General features: G+C 42.4%; 1 pseudogene; it reads left to right on the forward strand.

Moving 5' to 3' along the window:
* Positions 1-17,781, forward strand: part of LOC115466352 — a 168,929-nt pseudogene that overhangs the window by 15,477 nt on the left and 135,671 nt on the right.

A 17,781-nucleotide genomic window follows, 5' to 3' on the forward strand; every position in this document is an offset into this window, starting at 1 on the left:
AAACAGAACAAAAGTATCTATTTAGCAAATTTGCTTTTCCTTCATCACTATCTTCGCAGTATCTTTTAGTCTCACAATTCCCTTTTTAGTCATTCTCCTTTCACTAATATACCTGAAGAAACTTTTGTCACCCCTCCTTACATTTCTAGCCATTTGTTCTTCCGCTTTTGCCAGACGTATCTCTCTCTTGGCTTCTTTCAGTTTCCTCCGGTATTCCTTCCCGTGTTCCTGTTCTTGAGTTTTTGTGTATTTCTGGAACGCCAACTCTTTAGCCTTTATTTTCTCAGCCACTTGCTTGGAGAACCATATCAGTTTCCTTTTTCTCTTGCTTTTATTTACTTTCCTTACATAAAGGTTTGTAGCCCTATTTATAGCTTCTTTCAGCCTGGACCACTGTCCTTCCACTTCTTGTACTTCCTCCCAGCCCATCAGCTCCTTCCTCAGGTATTCCCCCATTTTAGTAAAGTCAGCACGCTTGAAATCCAGGACTTTGAGTTTTGAGTGGCTGCCCTCCACTACAGCAGTCATATCAAACCAAACCATTTGATGGTCACTGCCGCCCAGGTGGGCACCCACTCGGACATTTGACACGCTATCCCCATTTGTGAGCACCAGATCCAGTGTCGCTCCCTCCCTTGTGGGTTCTGTCACCATTTGTCTGAGCAAAACACTTTGGAAAGCATCCACGATCTGTCTACTTCTCTCCGATTTCGCCGACGGAACCTTCCAATCTACATCCGGCAGATTGAAATCTCCCAGCAACAGCACCTCCCTCTTCTTTCCTAACTTTTGAATATCTGCGATCAGATCCCTATCTAGTTCTTCCAGTTGTGTCGGGGGTCTGTAGACAACACCCACATGGACTGAGGTTCTATCATCTCTTTTTAAGGTGATCCATATCGCTTCTTCTTTTCCCCAGGTCCCTGTCATTTCAGTCACCGTGATATCATTTCTCACATACAGAGCTACTCCTCCACCTTTACGACCCTCTCTATCCTTCCTAAATAGATTATAGCCTGGTATGTTTGCATCCCATTCATAGGAACCATTTAGCCACGTCTCCGTGATTGCAACAATGTCTAAGTCTGCCTCCACCATCAGGGCTTGAAGGTCATGAACTTTATTGCTTAGACTGTGAGCATTTGCGGTCATTGCATTCCATCTACATTTCCTGGTATGTGTTTTAGTGATTTGGGGGTGTCTTAACCCTTTGGGTACCTTCCTATCTTTTTGTTCCACCTTCATTCCTTTTTCTTCTGCATCCGTTCTATTTTCAGGCATATCACAGTGCTGTAATGGTGCAAAAGAATTCTGTAGGGGCATCACTTGTGAGGGCGGATACTTGTGTGTCACATAACGAACTCTGCCTGAGCCTACTGTGAACCATCTATTTTTAGGTGGTTTTATCCTTTGAGGCAGTGGTGTGAATTTGGTTTGATTCTGAGCAGTATGATTTTGTGGAGTCTTTGAAGCTGCTTTAAGTGTATCTAATTCCTCCTTTAGTTTACTAAGCTCCTTTTATAAACTAGCTATTAAATGGGTGGGCACCCACATGGGCACTGGAAACCCTTCTTTCATTTGTGAGCACTAGATCCAGCAACAACCCTTCTCTTGTGGGTTCCGTCACCATTTGTCTGAGCAAGGCACTTTGACAGGCATCCATAATCTCTCTACTTCTTTCCGATTCTGACGACAGGATGTTCCATTGTACATCGGGCAAGTTGAAATCTCCTAACACTAGCACCTCCCCTTTCATACCAAGCTTTTGAATATCTTCTATCAGATCCTTGTCCAGCTTCTCCATTGGTGCCAGAGGTCTGTAGATAACACCCATGTGGCTACAGATTCCATCTTCTCTTTCCATGACATTCCATATAGCTTCTTCCTTTCCACAGGTTTCCCTCATTTCAGCCGCTCTGATATAGGTTTTCAAATACAGCTCCACTCCTCCACCTCATTGTCCATTCAAAACCACTTTGGCCCTAACATCATATTCAATAGAAAGATACACCCGATAGAAGGTAAGCAGCTCACATCTGTAGTTAGAACATAAATATAGTCATACTGGGTGAGACCAATGGTCCATTTAGCCCAGTATCCTGTTTCCAACAGTGGCCAAGCCAGGTCACAAGTACCTGGCAGAAATCCAAATAGTGGCAACATTCCATGCTACGAATCCCCATGCAACATTCCATGCAACTAGTAGCTTCCCCATGTCTGTCTCAATAGAAGACTATGGACTTTTCCTCCAGGAACTTGTCCAAATCTTTTTTAAACCCAGATACGCTAACCGCTGTTACTATACATCCTCCGGCAAAAAGTTCCAGAGCTTAACTTTTTCATTGAGGGGGGGAAAAATATTTCCTCGTATTTGTTTTAAAAATATTTCCATGCAACTTCATTGAGTGTCCCTAGTCTTTGTAATTTTGAAATGAGTAAAAAATCGATTCACTTCTACTCATTCTACACCACTCTGGATTTTGTAACTCTCAATCATATCTCCCCTCATCCATCTCTTTGCCAAGTTGAAGAGCCCTAACCTCCTTAGCCTTTCCTTATATGAGAGGAGTTCCATCCCCTGAATCATTTTGGTCGCTCTTCTTTGAACCTTTTCTAATTCCACTATATCTTTTTTGAGGTACTGCAATCAGAATTGAACACAATACTCAAGGTGAGGTCGCCATGGAGCGATACAGAGGCATGATAGTATTTTTGGTCTTATTTACTATCCCTTTCCTAATAATTCTTAGCATCCTGGGGGGGGGGGGGGGGGGGAGTTGGCCTCTGCCACCACACACTGAGCAGAAGATTTCAGTGTATTATCTACAACGACACCTAGATATTTTTCTTGGGTGCTAACTCCCAAGGTGGACCCTAGCATCATGTAACTATGATTCATAAGTACAGAAGTACATAAGTACATAAGTAATGCCATACTGGGAAAAGAATAAGGTCCATCAAGCCCCGCATCCTGTCCCTGACAGCAGCCAGTCCAGGGCAAGGGCATCTGGCAAGCTACCTAAACGTATAAACATTATATACATGTTATTCCCGAAATTGTGGATTTTCCCAAGTCCATTTAGTAGCGGTCTATGGACTTGTCCTTTAGGAAACCGTCCAACCCCTTTTTAAACTCTGCCAAGCTAACCGCCTTCACCACGTTCTCTGACAATGAATTCCAGAGTTTAATTATGCGTTGGGTGAAGAAAAGTTTTCTCCTATTTGTTTTAAATGTACTACATTTAGTTTCTTCGCATGCCCCCTAGTCCTAGTATTTTTGGAAAGCGTGAACAGACGCTTCACATCCACCTGTTCCACTCCACTCATTATTTTATATACCTCTATCATGTTTCCCCTCAGCCGTCTCTTCTCCAAGCTGAAAAGCCCTAGCCTCCTTAGTCTTTCTTCATAGGGAAGTTGTCCCATCCCCGCTATCATTTTTGTCGTCCTTCGCTGCACCTTTGCCAGTTTTACTATATCTTTCTTGAGATGCAGCGGCCAGAATTGAACACAATACTCAAGGTGTGGTCGCACTATGGAGCGATACAACGGCATTATAACATCCTCACACCTGTTCTCCATACCTTTCCTAATAATACCCAACATTCTATTCACTTTCCTAGCCGCAGCAGCACACTGAGCAGAAGGTTTCAGTGTATCATCAACAACGACACCCAGATCCCCTTCTTGGTCTGTAACTCCTAACGTGGAACCTTGCATGACGTAGCTATAATTTGGATTCTTTTTTCCCACATGCATCACCTTGCACTTGTTCACATTAAAGCTCATTTAGCTGCCAGGTCTCCCAGTCTCGTAAGGTCCTTCTGTAATTTTTCACAATCCTCTCGTGAGTTAATGACTTTGAATAACTTTGTGTCATCAGCAAATTTAATTACCTCGCTGGTTATTCCCATCTCTAAATCATTTATAAATATATTAAAAAGCAGCGGTCCTAGCACTGACCCCTGAGGAACCCCACTAACTACCCTTCTCCATTGTGAATACTGCACATTTAACCCCACTCTCTGTTTCCTATCCTTCAACCAGTTTTTAATCCACAATAGGACATTTCCTCCTATCCCATGACCCTCCAATTTCCTCTGTAGCCTTTCATGAGGTACCTTATCAAACGCCTTTTGAAAATCCAGATACACAATATCAACTGGCTCCCCTTTGTCCACATGTTTGTTTACTCCTTCAAAGAATTGAAGTTAATTGGTCAGGCAAGATTTCCCCACGCTAAAGCCGTGCTGACTTGATCTCAGTAATCCATGTCCTTGGATGTACTCTGTAATTTTGTTTTTAATAATAGCCTCTACCATTTTCCCCAGCACCGACGTCAGACTCACCGGTCTATAATTTTCCGGATCTCCCCCGGAACCTTTTAAAAAAATCGGCGTTACATTGGCCACCCTCCAATCTTCCGGTACCACGCCCGATTTTAAGGATAAATTGCATATCACTAAAAGTAGCTCCGCAAGCTCATTTTTCAGTTCTACCAGTACTCTAGGATGTATACTATCCGGTCCAGAAGATTTGCTACTCTTCAGTTTGCTGAATTGCCCCATTACGTCCTCCAGGTTTACAGTGAATTCAGTAAGTTTCTCTGACTCGTCCGCTTGAAAGACCATTTCCGACACCGGTATCCCACCCAAATCTTCCTCAGTGAAGACTGAAGCAAAGAATTCATACAATCTCTCCGCTACGTCTTTGTCATCCTTGATCGCACCTTTTACACCTCGGTTGTCCAGCGGCCCAACCGATTCTCTTGCTGGCTTCCTGCTTTTAACATACCGGAAAAAGTTTTTACTATGTTTTTTTGCCTCTAAAGCTATCTATTTTTCGTAATCCCTCTTGGCCTTCTTTATCTGCGCCTTGCATTTGCTTTGACACTCCTTATGTTGCTTCTTGTTATTTTCACACGGTTCTTTCTTCCATTTTCTGAAGGTGTTTCTTTTAGCCCTAATAGCTTCCTTCACCTCACTTTTCAACCACGCCGGCTATCTTTTGGACGTCTGTCTTTCTTTTGTAATTTGCGGAATATGTTTGGCTTGGGCCTCTAGGATGGCACTTTTGAACAGCATCCACGCCTGTTGTACAGTTTTTACCCTCTCAGGTGCCCCTCTAAGTTTTTTTTTTACCTTTCTTCTCATTCTATCATAGTCTCCATTTTTAAAGTTAAACACTAATGTATTTGACTTCCTATGTATAGTTACTTCAAGGTTGATATTAAAACTGATCATGATCACTGTTATCAAGCGGCCCCAGTACCATAACGTCCCTCACTAGATCATGCGCTCCACTAAGGACCAAGTCTAGAATTTTTCCTTCTCTCGTCTGCTCCTGCACCAGCTGCTCCATAAAGCTGTCCTTGATTTCATCAAGGAATTGTACCTCTCTAGTGTGTCCCAATGTTACATTTACCCAGTCTATGAGTAATTGAAGTCTCCCATTATTATCGCATTGCTCATTTTGTTTGCGTCTCTGATTTCTTTTATCATTTCTGTGTCTACCTGCTCATCCTGGCGAGGCGGACGGTAGTACATTCCTATCAACGTTTTTTTTCCCTTTTATACATGGAATTTCAACCCACAATGATTCAAAGGTGTGATTTGTGTCCTGCTGAATTTGTAATCTATCTGAGTCAAGGCTCTCGTTAATATACAATGCTACCCCTCCACCAGTCTGGTCCAGCCTATCACTACGATATACTTTGTACCCCGGTACGACAGTGTCCCACTGGTTATCCTCCTTCCACCAGGTCTCAGTAATGCCTATTATGTCCAATTTTTCATTTAGTGCAATATATTCCAACTCTCCCATCTTATTTCTTAGACTCCTAGCATTTGCATATAGACATTTCAGAGTATGTTTGTTGTTCCTATTTGCATGATGCTTAGTACTTGACACTATTGATTTGCCATCTTTTGTCTGATCTTTAGTTGTATTTAAGGGCTCCTGGCCTACCACAATCTCTTGTGTAACCTCTCTATCCAGAAACCCTATCTTCCCTGTTTGTGAGGTATCCTTGCAAGATAACTTATCCCGAACCATGCGCTGTTGTGCGACTGTCGGCCCAACCGATTCTTTAGCCGGCTTCCTGCTTTTAATATACCTAAAAAATTTTTTGCTATGTGTTTTTGCTTCTAACGCTAACTTTTTTCAAAGTCCTTCTTGGCCCGCCTTATCTCCTTTTTGCATTTGGCTTGACATTCCTTATGTTTTATCTTATTGTCTTCAGTCGGTTCCCTTCTCCATTTTCTGAAGGATTGTTTTTTGGCTCTAATAGCTTCCTTCACCTTACTGTTTAGCCACACTGGCTGAGGTTTGGTCTTTTTCCTCTTTTTCTAATACGCGGAATATATTTGTCCTGTACTTCTATAATGGTGTTTTTGAACAGCATCCATGCCTGATTCTTTACCCTTTCAGCTGCTCCCTTCAGTCTTTTTTTCACCGTTCTTCTCATTTTATTGTAATCTGCTTTTCTAAAGTTAAACGCTAGTGTACTTGATTTCCTGAGTTCTTTTACTCCGTAGCCAATATCAAAACTGATCATATTATGATCACTGTTATCAAGTGGCCCTCACACCGTTATCCCCTGCACCAGATCATGAGCTCCACTAATGGATTAAGTCTAGTATTTTTCCTTCTCTTGTCGGCTCCTGAAACAGCTGTTCCATGAAGCCGTCCTTGATTTCATCAAGAAATTTCACCTCCCTTGCATGTACCGATGTTTCGACCACAATATCACCTGTATTTGTTATCAACCGAATTGGCAAATGCCATTATGGTACTATGTAAGCCACATTGAGCCTGCAAATAGGTGGGAAAATGTGGGGTACAAATGTAACAAATAAAAATAAATAAGAAATACTGGGTATGTACTCTTATCTTATCTTTATGTTCATATGTGCTTATCCAGTCCTACCCTAGTTCAGATAACATTTAATCATCTCTCTGACCTCATGTGCAACTTTCTTTAAATATCACCTTATTTTCTAACTCCTCTTACTCTCTTACCTATCTATATGTTCCATTTTTACTTATACCTAACGCTGTCTATTAAAATGTTGTATTACATATTGTGTTGATATTGTAAGTAGTATACTATAAAATCAAAAAGCAAGACGAAAGGGGCCCTGAAATGGAAAAAGTGTTTTCTCTTGGTTTGGAGTTTGTACCTGCAGGGGTTGAGTCCACGAGGGCGCAGTATGCTTTTAAACCTGCTGTAAGCTGGAAGACCACTGGTTCTGTGATGTTCTTTTATCCCGGGGATGGTTGGCATTAGGGGAGGGGGGCCTACCTGGACTATCAGGAACCACGTTCAGGTAGGCATAGGGATTGAGGATTTTGGAGAGTTGGGGGAGGGACAGGGAAGGGGAAAGGGGGATGAGGGAAGGATAGTATGGGGGGGAGGGATCCAAAAGGGGTTGTTACATGTTGTGTTACACAAGGTTCAGACGCATAAGTTGTTGTCCATGATTGTTCATACACCACAGATGAGTTGGTAACTTTGAACTAAGTGCTAGCTTAAAGACTGGCATATAAGAGAAAAGGATGGGATGGGGATATAATGGTAAAACGAATGAGGACGTCCTGAGGTACTGTGCTCGTAGCGAGCATATCTTTATTAGGAGTTGGCATTGAGCACCATTAGACTGTGGCATTTGTACTTTTGGGAATGTATTAAATAAAATTGTTGAATTACAACATGGACCGGGGGGGGGGGGGGGGGGATAAAAAATTAAAAGTTTGATGACGGATGGTAGCAAGTGACTTACCTGGATATATTTGTATATTTGAGTTTCTGTATGGAAACTGTTTTTCCTTTTTGCTATGTCATCAATAAAAATGTTGAAACATAAAAATCAAAAATATAATATGTAGCCAATACTGCTTAATTTGCCCTGAACATTAACCCAAGAAATTGTCTATAACAAATATATTTAAAAAAAAGGAAACCTCAACAGCCAGGGACACCTGCAATCCTGTGTGAATCTGCAGAATGGTATCCAGAGCCTGAAGTGACCTGGAAACAAGAAGTTGGACAGAATCTGACATCAACATCTGAAACAGAATTACAAAGGCAGAATGGTCTGTTCAATGAAAAAGCTTTGGAACATATGGATGTATCAGCTTTGCTTGAGCAGTCACAAGAGGAGGTTGAATATAGATCTACTCTGTTGGTATCTTTCGTTTTTTTGACGGATAAAGAAGCTATCTTGAGACAATACCTGAGACAAACCTCCTCAGTGGTATTTTTTGGGGAAAGAGTCCAAATATTTCCAGATGTATCGAGAACCACACAGGAACGGAGGAAAAAATTTTTGATGATGAGACAAAAGACAGTACAGTTGGGAGCTAAGTTTCAGCTTCGATTTCCTTGCAAATGTATAGTCTTCTATGAAAATAGGACATCATTTCTTTGAGCCTCTGCAACTTCGATCATTTCTAAATGCAAAGTCACCAAACCAGCCATAAGGACCCAACAGAACGGACTTTAATTTGTTTGTTAGTGACAAACTTGACGCCATACTTGTATTTCATTTATATGTTTCTTTGTTAAATATCCTTATCCTCTTGTAAGGTTTTGTTTCAGTCTCCCTGCAAGTTGAGGACTATGATGATTAATAGTTTCCTAAGGGATTTATCCCATATTATGATCATTTCTATTGATATTATTTGTGCTATTTCTTGACAAAGCTTTGCTTTGGTATGTAATTTAAAAGTTATAAATAAATTAATAAAAAAAGAATGGTCTGTTCAACATCAAAACTTTTCTACTTATGAGAACAAATCAGTATGACAAGATTACTTGTCATATTAGAAACACTGTAATGAACCAAGAGAGAGAATCATCGATTTCTATAGCAGGTCAGTCACAGTCACAAAAATAAGCTTCAGCAAAGTGCTCATATAATTGAGACCTAATTTAAATCATGAAACTTCAAGCACCTCCTAGAATCAGATCCAGAGAAGGTTGTTACCATCTCTTCCCTTTCTCCTAGGTGAACATTTCTTTATTTGGTTCCTCTGGTATATTTCAATAGACAGATTAGGAATTCTCAAATATTGATTGTGATTTTTCTATTTAAAATTCATGTCACCTGGTTTCATTTCTTTCAGACATATTTTTCCAGCATGACTCCTGTTGGATGATCTTTCTCCCCATCCTTCTAATCCTGCTTGTTTCACTGGTTGTGTTTATTTGCTGCTGCAGGAAAGAAAGACATAAGAAAGGTAAAGTATCTCCCCCATCTGTTCCCCCATCCATAGGCGGTCGGTGGCCCAACTGTTTGGGGAGACTAAAGGGGACCGGGTTAGGGGTGGGGCCAGGGGTGGAGCTTAAATCCATAATTGTCTGATAACACACAGAAAAAATAAATAAAAATAAAAGTCACAATTAATACCGTTTATTAAATTTAGATATTAGATATGTATCATATGTCAAAGAATAAAGTGGTTGCTCAAAGCATATTCTAAGCACAATCGCTCAACTGCAAAACACTATGCACAACTTTGTGCAAAAACACACTCAGAACCTTACTGTACCATAAATATTACACTGGGTAGAACCTAATACACCAATATACTACCCATATGGAAAATGCAGACCGTCAACAATATGAAACAAGGGATCATATCATCACAATTCTCATGTAGAGCCACAAAACACCCTAATTCATGTTTAATGTGGGATAAAATGCCATAAATAAGTAAATAAATATAAACTTTTAATGTTGAGCACCTGATTCTCAAAGTGGACATATTCCAAACACTATAATGAAAATAAAATGATCTTTTCTACCTTTGTTGTCTGGTTGTCCGATTCTGCTGCTGTCTGTTCTCGGTGCAGGTCAGGAAGTCATCCTCGTTAAATATCTCCCTGGCAACCCAGCCAAACCCCCCCCCCTCCCCTGCTCTCCCAGCAGTAAGGTAAACAAACCATAAATCAATTTCTACAATTGGTTACACAAGGCTAGAGGGCTTTCACTGCAGCTCCTGCTGTGAGGATGGAGGTAAATCAACAATTTAAATCTCTCAGAGCACAGCAGGGGAGGCTTAGCCTGTCCAAGCCTCTTATACCGGGCGCCTATGCCCCCCTCCCCATATTCTAGCAATGTCTCAGGAGATTTATAGGAGGAAAGAAGAGGGAACAGTTGCCACCTATAAGAGGCTTGGGGAGGCAAAACCTCCCCAGCCCCAACCGCTAGTTTAACCGCCCTGCTCCACTTGCTCTCCTGCCCGAGTCTGTGGCAGCAATAGCAAGTAGCAACCACCAGCTTCTTTTCCCTTCCATTCCCTGCCGCTGTCTGCCGACTAGGTGAGCGTAAATGAAATGAATCCATGTGGAGGGTCAGAGCCCTGGGTGCACCTGTGTCTCCTTCCTCCTCATCCTCCCTCTTTTTGATGTAACTGTTTCAGGAAGGGAGGAGGAGAGAGACTGGCAGCAGCATGCAAAGGGCTCTGGCCCCGCACATGGATTTTTTTGTTTGCTCTTACCTGGCAGTTCCTATTTGATGTTGCTGCCATAGATTTAGGCAGGCAGCAGCCCAGAGGAGGTGTGAACAAGTAAGTCATGCAGTTGGGGAGAGGGAGAAAAAGATGGAGTGATCGTGGGGTAAGGTGGAAGAGGGAGGGAGAGAAAGAGATGATCATGGTGTAAGGGGATGAGAGATTGGTCCATGCTGCATAGTGAGGGATGGGGGAAAGAGAGAGATGGGACTATTGGAGGAGGATAGATAGGCAATGCTGGATGGATGGGCGGAGAAAATGATGGGGCAATAGTGGATGCTGGAGGATGAGACATAGAAGAGTGATGTTATATAGGGAAGAAAGAAGCAATGGGCACTGAGAGGGACAGAGGGACAATTTTGAGTTGGAGGAAGAAAGAGAGAGGCAATGTTACATGGTAGGGGATGAGAGAAACAGAGGTGCAATGTTCATGTTCACTGGGGGCAAAAGAGAGAGATACAGAGGCGATACTAGATGTCCAGGAGGGGGAGGAGAGAAAGAATAGATGCTGCATGGCTGTGGCTGGTGTTGGGGTTGGGGCAGGGACAAGGAGCAGAGAGAGAAGGGAGATAAACAGAAACAGAAGATTTTGGATGAAGGAGGAGAGAGGAGATGCTTCATGGCTAGGGAGGAGAGGAGTTACTGGTTGGAGGGATGGGAGAGAAGAGGCTGCATAGCTGAGGTGGAAGGAGATGACACATGACAGGAGGAGAGAGAGAAGATGCCACAGGACTGGAGAGAGGGAAAACAAGAGTGGAGATGCTGTATGGATGGCAGGAAAAAGAGAGACCCACAGACAAGAGATGTTCTATGGCTGGAGGGGAGAGGTAAGAGCTGGTGACAGATTGGGGAATTAGAGAAGCAAAAGGGGAGGGCCTGAGTGAGGGAAATAGATGAAAAGCAGTAGGTAGATACAGGTTAAAAAAAAAGGTGTGGGTTGAAGACTGAATTAAATCTGAGTGGACAGAGGCACAGCAAAACAGAAGAAAGCTGAATGGAAAATATTAATGTCAGAGATGGATGTAGTGGAAGAGATGCAGAAAACACAAAGAGAGAGAAAATGACAATTAGGAAACCCTGGAATGAGTTATGAGAAGATGGGAAAACAGTGGCCAGAGACTGCGACCTACAATTAGAAATATTAAATGACCAGACAACAAAGGTCGAAAAAATAATTTTATTTTAAAATTTAGGGTGAAATAATGCAGAATGTTAGTTTATATTAAAATTAATTAATAAAAATAAAGCAAAAAGCAGAAAATAAAGTAATACTTTTATTGGACTAAATATATATTTTTGACTAACTTTCAGAGGCCAAAATCTTAATTCCTCAGGTAAGTAAACTATCCTGATCTGGTTTTGGCCTCTGAAAGCTAATCAAAAAAATATAATAAATTAGTCCATTAAAAAGGTATCATCTTATTTTCCCTTTTAGTTTTATTGGTATGTATTAATTTGTAATTTCATGAGTGGAATATGTTCATTTTTAAGTTTACATCTGCTGTTTTGCACCATAGAGAAGGAAATGCATTACTGTTTCTAGTTCTCTGATGTTATACTGTATGCAGATTCCAGCTTCTTGGGGCTATAGTTTAACTTTTTTCTACATATTTCTATCTTTAGTTAGCTTACTTATCCCATGCTTGGTGAGGGTCTGTCTGTGTGAAAGAGGTCAATTATTCTGATAGCATTGGGGGGAGGAAGTGACGTCACCGAGCGGCATGGATGCCTGAGAGGATAGCTCTGGTGGCCCCGTGACGAAAACGACATTAAATAAGGTGTAAAACCTGTCTGGAGAGTTAAATTTACGATAAACACTAACCTGGGGAATAGCGCAACCACAGCGTATGAGCTTATCCCGATCTACAGCAGATCTCTCGTGGTTTGCTTTTGCAAGAGCCGCAACGATGCGGGAAAACAAAATGGCGGCGGAAAAAACCCAAAGGAGCCAGCGACTGTGAAGCACGCCAAGCCTCATGAAACCTCGCTGGAACGGCGGACGGGGCAGATTCTGTAGAGTAAGATCAGCCTAACCTGCAGGTCTGGCTCCAAGGCATAAGCGCAGATCTTAAAGCGCTGCGAGCAGAGGTGGCGACGATGGGAGCAGAACTGCGGGGCAAAATTAGAGAGCTGGGCGCGCGCATGGAAAACACAGAGGTACAAATAGAAGCTCATAGTGAAGCCTTGGGTACGTTAGACCATCAGATCACTGACCTGCGAAGCGAGCAACAACAACTGCTTGATAAAACAGAAGACCTGGAGAATAGGGGCAGACGAAGCAATCTAAGATTCAGAGGTTTGCCTGAGGTACCCACCTACCAGGACAGTGAGCAGACAGTTCAAAAAATCATATGTGAGCTCCTAGCATTGAATGGTGAGACAGTAGATCCTGGGACAATATCACTGGAGAGAGCACACCGAGCGCTGGGGCCAATACGCAACAATAAGCCAAAAGATATTATAGCGTGTTTTTTGAGCTATAAACTTAAAGAGCAAGTGTTGAAAATGGTGTGACAGACCCCAGACTTCAAATGGGACTCATATGCTATCGAAATATACCAGGATCTAGCGGCAGCGACCCTAAGAAGGAGAGGAGAACTGAAGCCCTTTCACGACGCACCTGAGAGAATTAAAAATCCAATATATTTATTTATTGCATTTGTATCCCACATTTTCCCACCTATTTGCGGGTTCAGTGTGGCTTACAATACATTGTAAATGATGGAATACGATTTGTTACAACTCGGTTATTAGTTACATTGTGAGGAGTTATGCAAGACAAAGTCAAAATATCGTTAAGGGAGTAAGAACAATGGAAAGGAACAGTGGAACAGTGGAGAGAGACAACGGGAAACTGATAGGGCAACAAACATTAGCAAGAGAATATTCGGTATGCATTTTTTCTGTGAATGAAGGTATGAGTGTGGTAAAATTACGGGGGATAAGAATTCAGAAGTGAATGTATTGATGCATTCCTGAGCAATGAGTGTGGACTTCATGTGTTTTGATCCTTCGAGTAAATTTTATCAAAAAGATAAGTCTTCAGTAGTTTGCAGAAGTTGGTTAGTTCGTAGATCGTTCTCAGGTTGCGTGGCAATGTATTCCAGAATTGGCACCAATTTAGATTTTTGTATTCATCTTGCTACATGGTATTCTGTAAAACTGTGTGCCTAAATCCCAAAAGGGGTCACGACCATGAATGGGTCAGGGGCATTCTGGAAATTTAAATGCAGTATTGTACAATTCTGCAGATGTGTGCCCTAATTTCTTGGTTTCAGCAGGCATAAGTCCTGGCACCCAAATTTGGGGCACAGGAATCGGCACTATGTGCTGTTCTATAAAGAGCACTCAACCCGGTGTTCCCTTCATAGAATAGTCCTGGGCACCAATTTTATCTGGCACCCAAATGTGGGCCCCATTTACTGAATCTGGTCCCTATGCTTTTGCCACAATTTTCTATCCATTGGAAAGATTCCAGTCTGGAGGCAAGGTTTTGGAGAGTCTCTGAACTGTGCTCTGGAGTTCTGGTTGTTTTTGTGGCCCATTTCTATTACATTTCTTTTCCTATCTTCCTCTCCTTATATTTTTTATGGTTATTTTTATTCCTCATGGTTTGGGATTTGTTATACTGCAAATTTTTATGAGTCAACTGGTTAATTTATACATCAGTAAACAGCATCACAAAAGACATAAAAACATGATGTGTACTAAGAGAGGCAAGTAGAAGTATGTGGTATGTTTTATTTATTCAGAAGTAATAGAGGATAGATAAAAACCAAACAAAAGTAAATACTCATAAATTCTTAGAAGGCTCAGTCAATGAAGCTACAATATGATAGGCCTGTTTTAAATAAGTAGATATGCTCCCTGTGTATACACACCGTAGCAATACAGATGGCAATTTTAAAATCCATTTTTTATATTAGAACTCTGTATTACCTGTGGAAATAGGTTTTTATAGAATTTTCTACACTATAGACATATAAAAGTATACACATAGGACCGGATTCTATATAAAGCACCTAAAAAATCTGCATGCTAAACATTTCTGCCCAAGCGTATTCTTTAAGCAGTGCTTAGATTTAGGCCCGGTATATAGAATACGTTTAGTTGATATCCCATCGTCTAAAACTACATGCCTCCATTTACACCAACAAAAATGTGGCGTAAATCCATGCACATAAATTTACGTGCACTGCCATATTCTATAACTATGTGCGTAAATTTTGGGATGCCCATTTCCTCATCCATTTCCTTACCCATAACCACAGCCCTTTTAAACCACGTATATAAGAATTTAGCCGCAGTTCATTACAGAATATGCTTAGCGAATTGTGTGCCTAAATTCTAATTATTTCTAATTTGTGTTTATTATTGCTTTAAGTGCTGTTATCGACGCTGATTAGCTTGTTAAGTCAATTAAGTTACATGCATTGTTATGAAATAAGCTTAAATTTCAGCTTAGCACTCTAGGCGCGCTATTTAGAATCTGGCAGATAGTGGACCCAGATCTCAGTCTTGGGAAGCACATCTGGTCCTTTTCTAAAATGCCTGGTATGCACCACCTAATTTGTTATCTTAAGCTAGGGGGGTCACGTGATGGCATTGACCTGAGAGGACGTCTCTGGCACAGCTCCCCGCTTACCCCGCTGATTAAACCTGCTAACACAACGAATTTAAGCCTGCTCATGCTGAAAAGGCAGGTAGAATGTGTGTAACGGTGACCGGCCTAAATTGGTCAAGAAGTGGGCACTGTTAAGCGGTGTTATGCTGATAAAAACAAGTCGGGTTGGTCGAGGGAAGATGGCACTCATCCCGAACAAAATGGTGGCAAGCGCCTCTACACCAGAGCAGCAGCGCACACGCTCTGAGGACACAGTACCGGTGTCTATAAAGAATTTGTCGCAACTCCTTGATGAAAAATTGGCAAAGGTACAAACCAGTATGGAGGAACTTAAAGACTCTGTGGCTGGGTAAGCAGCGAGGCTCCAACATGTCGAGGAACGGGTCTCCGCCCAAGAGGACAGGGCTGAGGCGATGTCGGGCAAGATTAATGAGTTGGACATACAAGTACGCAATTTGACTGAAAAAATAGATGATCAGGAAAACAGAGGAAGAAGGAAAAATCTATGCATAATTGGAGTGCCGGAAGATGTGTCTGATTCTGCCCTCGCGGAATTTGTTGAAAAATGGCTGCCGCAAGCGCTGGGCTTTCACGCCGAAATGGGTTTGGTGCAGGTGGAGCGGGCACATCGGCTGGGCGCCAAGAGAGAAGGAGCTGCGAAGCCGAGGCCAGTAATAGTGAGATTTTTAAATTATGCAGTTAAAGCTAAGCTGCTGGAGCTTTTCAGGAAGCAACGCTCGGAGTATAAAGGAGTGAGACTCTTGCTTTTCCAAGTCTTCTCCGCTCGTGTGGCGGAACAAAGAAAGCTGCTGGCACCCTACTGCTCCCAGTTGTATACGAAGGGAGTGGTTCACCTTCCAATATCCTGCACGAGTTCGCATTACCCATGATAATTGAACTGTCACGCTGACCAAGAAGGAGGATTTACAGGCGTTTCTTGCGAAGTTGCCTCATGTGTCTGGACACTGATGGGTGGTCGATCAGCATGCTCTGGGCAGCATGAATGGAGAGATCAAGAGGGGCTTCATTAAGAGAGCTGATTATTAAGAAGCAGGACATAACCCAAAAAAGCGTCTTCAGCGTTCTTGACACTATAGAACGCTGAAGCAGGTGGAGCAGGTGGGGGGAAGAGGAGTTGGTGGTTGGGAGGCGGGGAATAGTGCTGGGCAGACTTATACGGTCTGTGCCCTGAAAAAGACAGGTACAAATCAAGGTCAGGTATACACATATGAGTTTATCTTGTTGGGCAGACTGGATGGACCGTGCAGGTCTTTTTCTGCCTTCATCTACTATGTTACTAACTATTACTATTTCCCAATCTTCTATCTCCTCCCCTAGCTCCTGCATAGCTGGGTATGTAAGAGAGGGATTCTGGGAATGGTAGTTCCTCCCCTTCTTCCTTAACCCTGCTAATCTCTCGGCCTCCGGAAGCGCGGCTTTCTGAATGCTGGAGTTTTGATTATGAAATCTGGCCCACTGGGGTTCCCCTGTTCTCTGCGCCCCCTTTCCTCATGACTTTCTTAATCCCTTTTCACCTGCCTTCTCCCACAACAAACTGGGCATTTGACGCATGCGACTATAGTGGTATTACCGAAGCCCAGGAGAAATGAAGAGCAGATGGGCTCGTATAGGCCTATCTCCCTTCTCAATCAGGACGTGAAGATTTTTGCAAGCGTCATGGCGGCACGATTGGGTAAGGTACATGGGGATCAAACTGGGTTTGTCCCAGGCAGATATGCTTCTACCAACATATTGCGGGTTTTAAAAGCTATGCAGGAAACCAAAGGGAGAACAAGGGATGCCATCCTCACTAGTCTGGATGCCGAAAAAGCGTTCGACAAGGTATTGTGGGATTACTTGTTCTTGGTGTTGCCCTAATTTGGCATCTTTGGGGAATTTTTGATGGGAGTGCAGGCATTGTACAGAGCTCCAACAGCGCAGATACTAATTAATGGGAGCTTAACCGAGACGTTCAGACTAGAATGGGGCACGAGGCAGGGATGTCCCTTATCACCCATGTTGTTTGTTCTAGTGTTGGAACCACTGGCTTGCAAGATACGCCTGTCTAGTCAGTTGCAGGGCGTTAAAGTGGGAGCGCAAGAATACAAAGTTAACTTGTTTGCTGATGATATGTTGATATTTTTGGAACAGGCGTCTAGGGGAATTCCTGTTCTGATTCAGCTAATACAGAATTTTGGGAGTTTTTCAGGGCTCAGAATTAACTTTGACAAGTCAGAGGCCATGGCGTTGTCATCTAACTGTTGCTGCAAAGCGTGGTCTGACTTTCCATTTGCTTGGGCGGCAGGGCCCTTGAAATATCTGGGAATTTACTTACACCTGGATGTGAATATAATGTATAAAAAGAATGTGCTAGAGAAACTGGACAGTATCAAGACTCTATGCCATCACTGGAAGGACCTTCCTATTTCCTTTCTAGGCTGGGTGGCATTGGTAAAAATGGTCCTCCTGTCTAAAGTACTGTAATCACTGCAGATGATGCCATTGTGGATCCTGCAAAGGGATGAATCAAAATATAGGAATGTAATCTCCTCCTTTGTGTGGGGAGCGCACAGGGCGAGAATAGGTTATAATAAATTGGTACAAGAATTGAGTGGGGGGGGGGGGGGGGGGGGGAGTGGGCC

This window comes from Microcaecilia unicolor, chromosome 3, assembly GCF_901765095.1.
Source record: "Microcaecilia unicolor chromosome 3, aMicUni1.1, whole genome shotgun sequence".
NCBI classification, from domain to species: domain Eukaryota; kingdom Metazoa; phylum Chordata; class Amphibia; order Gymnophiona; family Siphonopidae; genus Microcaecilia; species Microcaecilia unicolor.